Genomic DNA, 14,254 nt, shown 5'->3' with positions numbered 1-14,254 from the left:
CAAAGAGAAAATCTTGAAAGCAGCTAGGGAAAAGAAACAAATAACATACAAAGGAACCCCGATAAGGCTATCAGCAGATTTTTCAACAGAAACTCTGCAGGCTAGAAGGGAGTGGCATGATATACTCAACGTGATGAAAGGAAAAAACCTCCAACCAAGATTACTTGACCCAGCAAGGCTTACATTCAGATTTGAAGGAGAAATCAAGACCTTCACAGATAAGCAAAAGCTGAGAGAATTCAGCAACACTAAACCATCCTTATAACAAATACAAAAGGAACTTCTATAGACAGAAAAGAACAAGAGAAGAAGGAAAGGAAAAAGAGCAGCAAAAACAAACCCAAAGTAATTAATAAAATGGCAATAATAACATACATATCAATAATTACCTTAAATGTGAATGGAATAAACGCCCCAACCAAAAGACATAGACTGGCTGAATGGATACAAAAACAAGACCCATATATATGCTGTCTTCAAGAGACCCACTTCACTTCTGGGGACACATACAAATTGAAAGTGAGAGGATGGAAGAAAATATTTCATGCAAACAGGGATCAAAAGAAAGCTGGAGTAGCAATACTCATATCAGACAAAATAAACTTTAACATGAAGAATATTTTCAGGGACAAAGAAGGACATTACATAATGATCAAAGGATCAATCCAAGAAGATGTTATAACAATTTTAAATATCTACGCACCCAACACAGGTTTACTGCAATATATAAGGCAACTGCTAACAACCTTAAAAGGACAAATCGACAATAACACAATCATAGTGGGGGACTTTAACACCCCACTTACTGCAATGGACAGATCAATCAGACAGAAAATCAATAAGGAAACACAGGCCCAGAATGATGCATTAAACCAGATGGACATAAGAGATATTTATAGGACATTCCATCCAAAAGCAACAGAATACACATTCTTCTCAAGTGCACATGGAACATTCTCTAAGATTGACCATATCCTGGGCTACAATTCCAACCTCAGTAACTTTAAGAAAATTGAAATCATATCAAGCATCTTTTCCGACCACAATGCTATACGACTGGAAATCAACAACAAGAAAAAAACTGCAAAAAACACAAACACCTGGAGACTCAACAACATGCTACTAAACAACCAATGGATCACTGAAGAAATCAAAGAGGAAATTAAAAAATACCTAGCCACAAATGACAATGAAGATACGACACTCCAAAACCTATGGGATGCAGCAAAAGCCGTTCTAAGAGGAAAGTTTAGATCAATACAAGCCCACCTCAGGAAAGAAGAAAAAGCCCAAATAAACAAGCTAACTTTACATCTAAAGCAGCTTGAGAGAGAAGAACAGACAAGACCTAAAGTTAGTAGAAGGAAAGAAATCATAAAGATCAGAGCAGAAATCAATGAAATAGAAACGAAGAGAACCATAGAAAAGATCAATGAAACGAAAGCTGGTTCTTTGAAAAGATCAACAAAATTGATTAACCGCTAGCCAGACTTATCAAGCAAAAGAGAGGACTCAAATCAATAAAATTAGAAATGAAAAAGGAGAAGTAACAATGGACACCACAGAAATACAAAGGATCATAAGAGACTACTATATGCAACTATATGCCAATAAAATGGAAAACCTAGAAGAAATGGACAAATTCCTAGAAAAGTACAATCTTCCAAAACTAAACCAAGATGAAATAGAAAAGATGAATGGACCCATCACAAGAACTGAAATTGAAACTATGATTAAAAAACTTCCAACAAACAAAAGTCCAGGACCAGATGGCTTCACAGGTGAATTCTATCAAACATTTAGAGAAGAGCTAACACCTCTTCTTCTGAAACTATTTCAAAAAATTGCAGAAGAAGGGATACTCCCAAACTCATTCTATGAGGCCACCATCACCCTCATACCAAAACCAGACGAAGATACCACAACAAAAGAAAACTACAGGCCAATTTCACTGATGAACATTGATGCAAAAATCCTCAACAAAATACTAGCAAACCACATCCAACAATACATTAAAAGGATTGTACATCAAGATCAAGTGGGATTTATCCCAGGGATGCAAGGGTTCTTCAATATCCACAAATCCATCAGTGTGATACACTACATTAACAAACTGAAGAATAAAAACCATATGATCCTCCCAATAGATTCAGAAAATGATTTTGACAAAATCCAACACCGGTTTCTGATAAAAACCCTTCAGAAAGTGGGCATAACGGGAACCTACCTCAAAATGATAAAGGCCATATATGACAAACCCACAGCACATCATTCTCAATGGTGAAAAGCTGAAAGAATTCCCACTGAGATCAGGAACAAGGCAAGGTTGTCCGCTCTCGCCACTACTCTTCAACATAGTTCTGGAAGTCCTAGCCACAGCAATCAGAGAAGTAAAAGAAATAAAAGGAATCCAAATTGGAAAGGAAGAAGGAAAACTATCACTATTTGCAGATGACATGATACTGTACCTAGAGAATCCGAAAGACCCTACCAGAAAACTGTTAGAGCTTATCCACGAATTTGGCAAAGTCGCAGGATACAAAATCAATACACAGAAATTGATAGCATTTCTATATACTACCAATGAAAAAGCAGAAAAGGAAATTAGAGAAGCAATTACCATCACATCCAAAAGAAGAAAATACCTAGGAGTAAACCTACCTAAAGAAACAAAAGACCTGTACTCTGAAAACTACAAGCCACTGATGAAAGATATCAAAGATGACACAAAGAGATGGAAAGATATACCATGCTCGTGGATTGGAAGAGTTAATATTATCAAAATGACTATACTACCCAAGGCAATCTACAAATTCAATGCAATCCCTATCAAATTACCAAGGACATTTTTCACAGAACTTGAACAAAATATTTTAAAGTTTGTTTGGAAGCACAAAAGACCCAAAATAGCCAAAGATATCCTGAAAAAGAAAAATGGAGCTGGAGGAATCAGGCTCCCGGACTTCAGACTATACTACAAAGCAACAGTTGTCAAAACTGTGTGGTACTGGCACAAGGACAGACATATAGATCAGTGGAACAGGATAGAAAGCCCAGAATTAAACCCATGCACTTACAGCCAACTAATCTATGACAAAGGAAGCAAGACTATACAATGGAGAAAGGACAGCTTGTTCAATAAGTGGCACTGGGAAAACTGGACAGCCACATGGAAAAGAATGAAATTAGAACACTCCCTAACACCATACACAAAAAGAAACTCCAAATGGATTAAAGACCTAGATATAAGACCAGACACTATCAAACTCCTAGAGGAAAACATAGGCCAAACACTCTCTGACATAAAAGACAGCAACATCTTCTCAGATCCACCTATCAGAGTATTGACAATAAAAAGAAAAATAAACAAATGGGACCTACTCAAACTTCAAAGTTTCTGCACAGCAAAGGAAACCCCAAACAACACAAAAAGACAACCCACAGAATGGGAGAAAATCTTTGCAAATGAATCGACCGACAAGGGATTAATCTCCAAAATTTATAAACACTTTCTGTAGCTCCATACCAAAAAACCAAAAAACCCCATCAAAAAATGGGCAGAAGATCTAAACAGAAAGTTCTCCAAAAAAGACTTACAGATGGCCGAGAAACACATGAAAATATGTTCAGTGTCACTCATTATTAGAGAAATGCAAATCAAAACCTCGCTGAGGTACCACCTTATACCAGCCTGAATGGCCATCATCCAAAAGTATACAGACAATAAGTGCTGGAAAGGGTGTGGAGAAAAAGGAACCCTAGTACACCGTTGGTGGGATTGTAAATTGGTGCAACCACTGTGGAAAGCTGTATGGAAATTCCTCAGAAAACTAAACATAGAACTACCATTTGATCCAGCAATCCCACTCCTGGGCATCTATCCAGAGAAAACCACGACTTGCAAAGACACACGTACTCCCATGTTCATTGCAGCACTATTTACAATAGCCAAGACATGGAAACAACCTAAATGTCCATCGACAGAGGAGTGGATCAAGATGTAGTACATATACACAATGGAATGTTACTCAGCCATCAAAAAGAACGAAATATCAGCATTTTTAGCAACATGGATGGACCTAGAGACTATCATGCTAAGTGAAGTCAGCCATACAATGAGACACCAACATCAAATGCTTTCACTGACATGTGGAATCTGAAAAAAGGACAGACAGAACTTCTTTGCAGAACAGGTGCTGACTCACAGACATTGAAAAACGTATGGTCTACAGAGGAGACAGTTTGGGTGGTGGGGGGATATGCTTGGGCTGTGGGATGGAAATCCTGTGAAATCAGATTGTTATGATCATTATACAACTACAGATGTGATAAATTCATTTGAGTAATAAAAAACATGAAAAAAATAAAAATAAAATGATCATCATGCATCATGATAAATTTGGATTTATTCCAGACATGCAAGGATGAGTCAATATCTACAAATCTATCCATGTAATACACCACATTAATAAAAGTAAAGAATAAAAACCATATGATCATTTCAATGGTTACAGAAAAAGCATTTGACAAAATCCCAATATTCATACATGATAAAAAAAAGAAATTTGAACAAAGTGGGTATAAGGGAATATAGTTCAACAAATGAAAGGTTATATATGACAAGCCCACTGCTAGCATCATACTCACTGGTAAAATCCTCAAAGCTTTTCCCCCAACATGAAGGACAAGATAAGGATGCCCATTCTCATAACGTTTATTCAAAATACTACTCAAAGTTCTAGCCAGTGCAATCAAGGAAAGAAAATAAGAAAGAAGAAAAAAGGTCAGCCAAATAGGAAATGAAGATGTAAAACTGTATTTGCACATTACATGATATATATAGAAAACCCTGAAGACTCCACACACACACACATGCACGAACACACACACAACCTGTTAGAACTAATACACAAATTCAGTAAAGTTGCAGGATAGAAAATCAGTATACAAAATATGTTACATTTCTATACACTAATATAAAAACTATCTGAAAGAGGAATTAAGAAAACAAGCCCTTGAACAAGAAAGGAAATCACTGAAACAAAAATGAAAAAAAAAAAAACCTGCAGAATAAGAGAAGATAGTTCCAAATGACGCAACCAACAAGGGCTTAATCTCCAAAATATGCAAACAACTCATAAAAATCAACAGCAAAAAAACCCAACAACCCAATTGTAATATGGGCAGAAGACCTGAATAGATATTTCTCCAAAGAAGACATACTGATGGCCAACAAGCACATGAAAAAATAATCTACATCACTAATTATTAGAAAAATGCAAATCAAAACTACAATGAGGTATACCTCATACCTGCCAGAATGGCTATTATTAATAAATCTACAAAAAACAAATTCTGGAGAGGGTGCAGAGAAAGGGGATCCCCCTTTCACTGTTGGTGGGAATGTAAATTGGTACAACCACTATGGAAAACAGTATGGAGGTACCTTAGAAATCTATACATAGAACTACCATATGACCCAGCAATCCCACTCCTGGGCATATATATCCAGACAAAACTTTCATTGAAAAAGACACATGCACCTGTATGTTCATTGCAGCACTTTTCACAATAGCCAAGACATGCAAACAATCTAAATTGTCCATTAACAGATGAATTGATTAAGTAGATGTGGTACATATACACAATGGAAAATTACTCAGCCATAAAAAGGAACAAAATAATGCCATTGGCAGCAACATGGATGGAACTAGAGAATCTCATCCTGAGTGAAATAAGTTAGAAAGAGAAAGACAAATACCATATGATATCACTTATATCTGGAATCTAATATATGGCACAAAAAATTTATCTACACAGAAGGAACAAACTCATGGACATGGATAACAGATTTGTGGTTGCCAAGGAGGAGGAGGAGGAGGCAGTGACATGGACTGGGTGTTTGGGATTAGTAGATGCAAACTATTGCATTTGTAGTGGATAAGCAATGAGATCCTACTCTATAGCACAGGGAACTATATCCAATCATTTGTGATGGAACTTGATGGAGGATAATGTGAGAAAAAGAAAATATATATATATATATTATATATATATATAAATATATGTATATATATCAGTCACTTTGCTGTACAGCAGAAATTGACAGAACATTGTAAATAAACTATAGTAATTTTTTTAAAAAAGAAAATGAGACTTTTTGAAATCACATCAAACAAAATAAAATTATGCAGGAATAAGTAATATATGTAATAAATGAAATAAATTTAAATGCTCATGTAATATATGTAATAAAATACATTACACATATTTTATTAATAAAAATATAGCATACCTTTAAAAACATGTAGGAATAAATTTAACCAGGGAAGGGAGATACCTATACACTAAAAACTGACATTGATATAAATTTAATATTGCACAAATGAAACTTTCCACAGAAAAGAAAATCATGGACTTGGAGAATAGACTTTGGTTGCCAAGGGGGAAGGGGAGGGAGAGGGATGGACTGGGAATTTGGGGTTAATAGGTGCAGACTATTGCCTTTGGAATGGATTAGCAATGAGATGCTGCTAAGAGAGTCGTAGAATTAATGTAGTTAATATCCATACTACTCAAAGCAATCTAGAGATTCATTATAATGATTGTCAAATGCCAGGAGCATATTTCACAGAAGTACAACAAGTAATCCTAAAATTTGTACAGAATAAAAAAAGAACTTAATAGTCAAAGTAATCTTAAGAAATAACAAAGCTGGAGGCATAGCACTTCAATTCTAGCACTATTTGCCAAAACCATAATAATCAAAACAGTGTGGTATTGGGAAAAAAAGACATGTAGATCAGTGAAACAGAACTAAGAGCCCAGAAATAAACCCACAGATATATGATCAGTTAATTTATGACAAAGGAACTAAGAAATACAATGGTGAAAGTATAGTCTCTTCAATAAATAATGTTGAAAATACTGGACAGCCAGATGAAAAGAATGAAACTGGACAACCATAAGATAATACCATATGTAAAATCTACCAAAAATAGAATAAAAACTGAATAAAATACCTAAAACTATAAAACTCCTAGAAGAAAATGTAATGAGTTAGCTCCTTTGGCAATGATTTTTTTGCATTTTACACCAAAAGCAAAGGCAACAAAAGCAAAAATAATCAAATGGGACTATATCAAACTAAAAAGCCTCTGTACAGCAAAGGAAATCATCAACAAAATAAAATGGAAATCTATGGAATTGGAGAAAATATTTGAAGATTATATGTTTGATAAGAGGTTAATATTCAAAATATATAAATAACTCATACAACTAATTAGCATAAAACAAACAATCCAATTAAAAAGTGAACAGAGGATCTGAATAGACATTTTTCAAAAAGGACATTCACATAGTCAAGAGGTACATGAAAAGGTGCCCAACATCACTAATCATCAGGAGAATGCAAATCAAAACTATAATAAGATATTACCTCTCATCTGTTAGAATGGCTATCATCAAAAAGACAAAGAAACATGTTGGTGAAGACATGGAGAAAATGGAGCTCTTGTGCACTGTTGATAGAAATGTCATTTGGTACAGCCACTACAGAAAACAGTATGGCATTTTCTCAAAAAATTAGAAATAGTACTAACATATAATCTAGCAATTCTACCTCTGGGAAATGAAATCACTATCTTGTTCATTGTAGCATTATTTACAATGACCAAAAGATGTAAACAACAATGTTCTTCTCAATAGATGAGTTAATAAATAATATGATAAATATATAAATATTAAATGGAATATTATTCAGACATAAAAAAGGAACTCCTCACTTTTGCAACAACATGGATGGACCTCAAGAGTATTATACTAAGTGAAATTGGTCAGACAGAAAGAAAAATACTGTATGACCTTAGTTATAAATAGAGAACCTCAATGAAAACCAACTGATAGATACCAAGAACAGATTGGTGGTTGTCAGAGAAGGCAAATAGAGAAGTGGGCAAAATGAGTGTAGGTGATCAAAGGTACATACTTCTAGTAATGAGATAAATAAATCCTGTGGATGTAATGTATAACATGGTGACTATATTAAAAATACTGTATTGTGTATTGTGTATTTGAAAGTTGCCAAGAACATAGATCTTAAAATTTTTCACCACAAGAAAAAAAATTCTAACTATGTGTGGTGATAAATATTAACTAAACTCATTGCTGGGATTATTTTCTATATATACATGTATGAAGTCATTTTGTTGTACCTCTAAAACTAATACAATATTATAGGTCAGTTGTAGCTCAATAAAAAATTTAAAGACAGAAAAAATCATATAATATAATACCACAAGCAATGTTGACATTGATACAATCCACCAATCTTATTCGAATTTCCCCAGTTTTATCTGTACTTGTCCGCATTTCTATTTAATTATACAAAGACTGCCTTGGTCGGGATAAAAACAAAAACAGTGCCTTCACCACAAGGTTCCCTTGTGTTGTCTTTTTATATATACAGTGGCCTCCCTCCTGCTCTGCCCTGCTCTTAAATCTGGCAACCACAAATCAGTTTTCCACTTCTATAGCTTTGTCTTTTCAAAAATGTTACATAAATGAAACCTTATAGCATATAATTTTTTGACTTATTTCTCATGCAAAATGATTCCCTGGAGATCTATCCAAGTTGTTTTGTGTATCAGTAGTTCATTCCACTTTATTGCCGAGTAGTAGTAGTCCACGGCTTGAATGACTATGGTTTGTTTAATCATTAACACACTGAAAGAAATATAGGTTTTATACAGTTTGGGGCTATTATGAATAAAGCTGCTATAAACATACATATATATATTTTGTAATACAATGAACATAAATGTTCATTTCTCTGAGATAAAGTCCCAAGAATATAACAGCTGGGTCATATGGTAATTGCATATTTAGTTAAATAAGGAACTTCCAAATTGTTTTCTGCCATAACTCTACTATATTGTACTCCCTCCAGCAATGTTTCGGTGACTAGTTTGCATTCTCAACAGTATGAGGTATATTAATATTTTTATCTTAGCTGTTCCAAAAGTTATGTAATATCTCATTGAAATTTTAATTTGCATTTCCCTAATTGATATGCTATTAAGCATATGTTTTCATGGTTTTATTGTTTTCTATACATCCTTTTGTTAATGTGGTGTATTGCATTGATAAACTTGTGGATGTTGAGCGACCCTTTCATCCCTGGAATAAATCCCACTTTATCATGATGTATGATGATCATTTTAACATATTGTTTAATTGTTTGCTAACACTTTTCTTGGGGGTGATTTTATACTACAGTTTTGCAAGGTGTTGTCATTGTTATTGATAGACTATGGCTTTTAATTTTTTTAAGATGTTGTCATTGTTTTCTTTTCCTGCACTTCTGTGGGTTTCTTATATATTTTTAGAGGTCCATTTTGATTCATTCACTATTTTTAAGTAAATATGTTTTTATAATTTTTTTAGGTATGCTACATTATATATACATAAGTTAAAACGTCTATTGGTATCATTTTACCAGTTCAAATTCAGCGTAGAAATCTTACCATCATTTACATCCCTTTACCCTCTCCTTTTTATAAATTAAATGTTTCCTCTACATATATGTAGAACCACATCAGACAACATTATTATTTTTACTTCAACTATCAAACATAATTTAGAAAACTCAAGAAGAGAAGGAAAGTCTTGTCTTACCCATATTTTTGCTTACTATGTCCCTTTTTTCTTTGTTTCATTATCTTTTTTACAATTTAGAATAGGTTTGCTGGTGAACAATTTTCTTAGTTTTCCTTTATCTGAGAATGTCTCCATTTCCTTTCATTCCTAAAAATTGTTCTTTAGAACACAGGATTCTGGCTTTGAATTTCCTTTCTCTCAGCACTTGAAAAATGGTATGCCACTTCCTTCTGTTTTCCAGAGTTTCTGATGGACAATCCAGTCATTAAACTGGTTTTCCCTTATAGGTAAGGTATTCTTCTTTCTCACTATTTTAAAAATGTTTTTCTTTGTCTAGTCTTCAGATATTTGATTATGATGTGTCTTGGTGTAGATTTCTTTGGGTTTATCACATATTGCATTATCTCTGCTTCTTATATATGTAGGTCTATGTTCTTTATCAAATTTGGGAAATTTCAGGCATTATGTTTGAAGCACTACCCATATTCTATTTTCCTATGAGAACTATTTTCCAATAACATAAATGTAACATTTTCTATTAGAGTCCTACAGATCTTTGAGATTTATTTTTTACCATTTTTTCCAGTCTAGTTTATCTTTGTTCAGAATGGGTAATTTCTATAATTTTATCTTCAATTTCAGCTATTCTGTCCTTCCATCCCACTGTTTAACTCACCCATTGAGTTTTTAATTTGGGTTATTGTACTTTTCAGCTCTTCTTTAAAGTAGCTATTTCTTTGATGGAACATTCTATTTTATTGGTAGACGTATTTTTTTCGTTTTGTTTTGAGTGTGTTCATAATTGCTCATTGATGATTTTTTATGATGGCTGCTTTAAAATCTTTACAAGATAATTCCAACACTTCCGCCCTGTTGATGTTAATATCTTTTTTTTTTTTTTGCTTTAGGTTGAGATCATTATGGTTCTAAATTTAAAAGGGGGTTTTGATTGAAACTTGGTCATTTGGGGCTTTATGAGATCCTGGACCTTATTTAAACACTTTTGTTTTAGCTGGCTTTCTTTTACACTGATCCAGCAGGGAGTGATGAGGTGCCACCTTGTTACTGTCATCTCTGGGTGGAAATCCAAGTTTCCTACTTGGTCTCCACTGACACCTGGTGAAGGGCTTTCTCGTTACTGCTGAGGGGGTCCAGTTTCCACTAAACCTCAATTTATATCTCACTGGCTGGGAAGGGTAAAAGTGCCTCATTACTACTTAACCAATGGCCTTCACTACACCACCAAAGGGTAGTGACCTCATTACTACTTGATGGTTGTGACAATCCCAGTTCTCCACTAATCTCCTGGATATCATGGAAGTGGGGTAGGTGAGAGGCTGAATGGAGGTAGAAGTTCCAGTTCCCCATTTGGTCTCCACTGACACCATGGGGGTGGATGAGAATTGTTCTTACCCTGTGAAGATTAAAGTCCTATATTCCTACTCCAACTTGTCTGACACCACATGGTTGTGGGGAGGGAGTTTGAACTCCTATTATTTCCTGCTTGGGGTGGAAGTCTAGCCACACTCTGTCATCATTAGTGGGGATGGGCATGGGTCCAGAACTTTTTCTGTGATGTTTATCTGAAGAGCAATTATTTTTCAAAAATTTATGTTATGTTGGCATTCCCCTTTCCAGATCCTTGGCTAGAGTGATCAGGCTTTTTTGGGGACCCTTTGTGGGCAGAGTTTGGAGTTTTTATGTTGCCACCTTTTCTAGTACCCAGTCTGGGATATAGTATGCAAAAAGAAAAACCCATGGAACTCATTACCACATTGTTTCTCGGGACTTGAGGTCCATAATTGGTCTTTCTTTTCTTCACCTTTCCGAGTCTTCTTATTTTTGTTTTGTACATGATATCTAGGGCTTTAGTTGTACTTATCAGGAATAGAGAAATGTATGTCTATAGCATCTTCTCAGAAGTAAAAGTATGGTAAATAATTTGTATGCTTGAAAATTTTTGGAAAAAATACTTAATGAAAAGATCTGGGGGAAATAACACAGAATGTAAAACTATTATGCACTTCAAATTTCAAAACAAAAGTAATTGTATATTATCTTCTTGTTATTTTCATGAAATTGTCTACTTTGACCATAGTCAATTTAACATCTTCATCCATGTTCTTCTCAGTTTGAGGAAGATAGGATTACCACCTCTTTTCTAAAGACAAACAGGCAGAAACAACTGAAAACAAGGCGGTCCCTTAATACAATACATGAAGAAGGTCTTTGCTATAGCAAGACCCTCATTATTACCACACACACTTCAAGTCATCTTCATCTAGATTGGGACCCTTATTTTTGACCATCACAAAATATCAAACTAAGACCAAACCTCACCTCTTCAATGCCATTTGGCTTTCCTCAACAATACCAAGATGCAGCTACTTAAGTTGTGGCTCATATGTAAGTACTAGGTAGAATAGGCAAGACTTGAGAAGTTTGTCTAAGGGAGTTTCTGCATTGAAATTCTGTGGGAATGAACCCTCTGACACTTGGGAGATTGCCCATGTGGTTTATATGTAGTCTAATAAAATCACTCATATATAACTGAAAGAACATGTTTTTATAAAATATCTCATATTCTCAGATTAATCAGGCAGTCCAATTCTGTCAGGTCAGAGTCCTTATCCTTGGCCCTTATACAAGGAACCAGACCCAGACCAGATCAGTGTGTAGAACTTTAGTCCTAAGAGCAAAACTTTTGTGTCATTGAATGAAAATTATTTTAAAAAAAGAAAATTATTTTAAGTAAAGCCCTCTTAAATATAAAAAACACAAAAAAAAATCAAAAATAGGCTAAATATGGTAAATAAAATTACTAGATGTAAATAAATTAAAATAAAATAAAAGTATTAAAAATGATTTGCAAAATGCTTAACATAAATGTAAACTCAACAAACAGTACGTAAGTTGTAAAGATATATGCTATCTTTTTCAACCAATTTGTAAAAATCTTTTTTTTTTCTCAGCAAGATATAGGACAGAAGGCAGAAACAACTAAAACTAAGGAAATCCTCATCCCTTTCATAAATAAAGTATGCTTTTCCCATAGCAGGACCCTCAGTGCCACTTACATACACCTTTAATAAACCCTGCTCATACTGAAGTCCACATAACTGTTCATCACACCAAGACAGAGAAGCATCACACACTAGGATACTGGCAATCACTCTTTAGATACCTTTGAACCACTAAAATACTGTCAAGATTCAGCTACTGACCTTGCTTGTAGCAAAACAAAATGCTCCAGCTGTGATGAAATGAAAGGTCAAAATCTTCCCCAAACACATTGTTATTCCTTGCTGCAGAAATCTTGTCAGAAGTGGTGATTTTCCTTTTCCTTTAGTCATAAGAGGTCATATGTACATCTTGTACTTCAGCACCTAGTTCCAATAACGAAAGACCAAAGGAAGAAATCAAGAAAGAGAAGGGGATTAAGGGTGGGGAATAAATTGGACAAAGATGGAAAATATTTTTGCTGAGGTATGGGTGTATTATGAAAGGGAATGATGGAAATTATGAGTGATCATAAGCATATTTCACAATGGGAGACAAGTTGCCCTGGCTCAGTGGGAAGGCTCTCCTTGTAATATATTTTCTACATCCATCCTCCATATAACTACTCTGCAGGGATTCCTGAGCAATAGATACAAAGTTTGCTGTGGAATTACCTAAAGAAGGACACTTCAGAATCAGCCCATGTTGAATGCAAGGGAGAACCTTGGGTGTGAAAGTGTGTAGTCAGGAATTAATACAATAAGTAATGAGGTGTTCCACAAAATGTGGCTGCATCCTTGGATGAGGGATTTCTGAAGGTAAGAATGAAGCCGCTGGCAAACAGGCCAACTAGATTTCATCCCTTGCCTGGAAAAAGTCTTCTCAAGTTCCTATCACATTTCTAATGTACCATATCCAGACTAGGGTCCTTATAGCTGATCCACACAGCTTCTTATGGTATTGAAGCCTAACCAGCATACATCACAATTCACATACTTTGAATAAGCTCTGTATAGAGGTTCTCATTAGCATGCCCTACATTTACATGATAGCACTACTAAAACAAAGGACCAACTCTACAGTTAATTCCCATGGAACTAAGCCCTGTGTTACAAAGGTCTCTCCCACAAGGCCTTCAGGTCAAGCATAGGACCCCTGTACTGTTTATGTAACAGGGCAGGTCCTGCTCTGAGAGGGGGTCATAGAAACACTGATCATGTTGTCCATCTGCTGGCCATAGCACATATACCAAAACGCTCACCACCCTACTGAAATTCTGGTGAGCCCCTCTGTACCATGGCCTACAGGTCAGTTCCACAAACCTGGATTGTGTATAATATGGTGCAAGCCCTCACCTGAACTGTCTTATCCAGGCTTGCTCTACTTTTGAAATCCACACACAAACATACACTACTGCTTCCTTACTCAATGCAATTATTACAGTTAAGCTCAATCAAAATTAAATGTGCCGTTTTGTTGACCTGAATACATGCACAAGCCCAAGCTTCAGTTTAAAAAGTATCTGGTAATCCTAGTGTGAGAGAGAAAATTCTTACCTTTTCCCTGCCCCGAAAGACTCTCATTATTCATGAGGCTT

The 14,254-nt window shown here is 35.1% G+C and overlaps 1 protein-coding gene across 1 annotated transcript in view; it reads right to left on the bottom strand.

The window, feature by feature from the left end:
- Window positions 1–13,043, bottom strand: part of FOXR2 (forkhead box R2) — a 69,087-nt gene extending 56,044 nt beyond the window's left edge. Inside the window, exon 1 of the mRNA XM_021080155.2 lies at window positions 12,882–13,043. The gene's annotated coding sequence lies outside the window, so the exon portion shown is untranslated. The remainder of the gene's footprint in view (window positions 1–12,881) is intronic.
- Between the last annotated feature and the right edge of the window lie 1,211 nt (window positions 13,044–14,254).

This window comes from Sus scrofa, chromosome X (assembly GCF_054392235.1).
Source record: "Sus scrofa isolate SSC_HxYL_T2T_F1_AM1 chromosome X, Sscrofa_HxYL_maternal_Yorkshire_Landrace_v2.0, whole genome shotgun sequence".
Classification (NCBI taxonomy): Eukaryota; Metazoa; Chordata; class Mammalia; order Artiodactyla; family Suidae; genus Sus; species Sus scrofa.
This window is presented reverse-complemented; position numbering and strand designations above follow the sequence as displayed.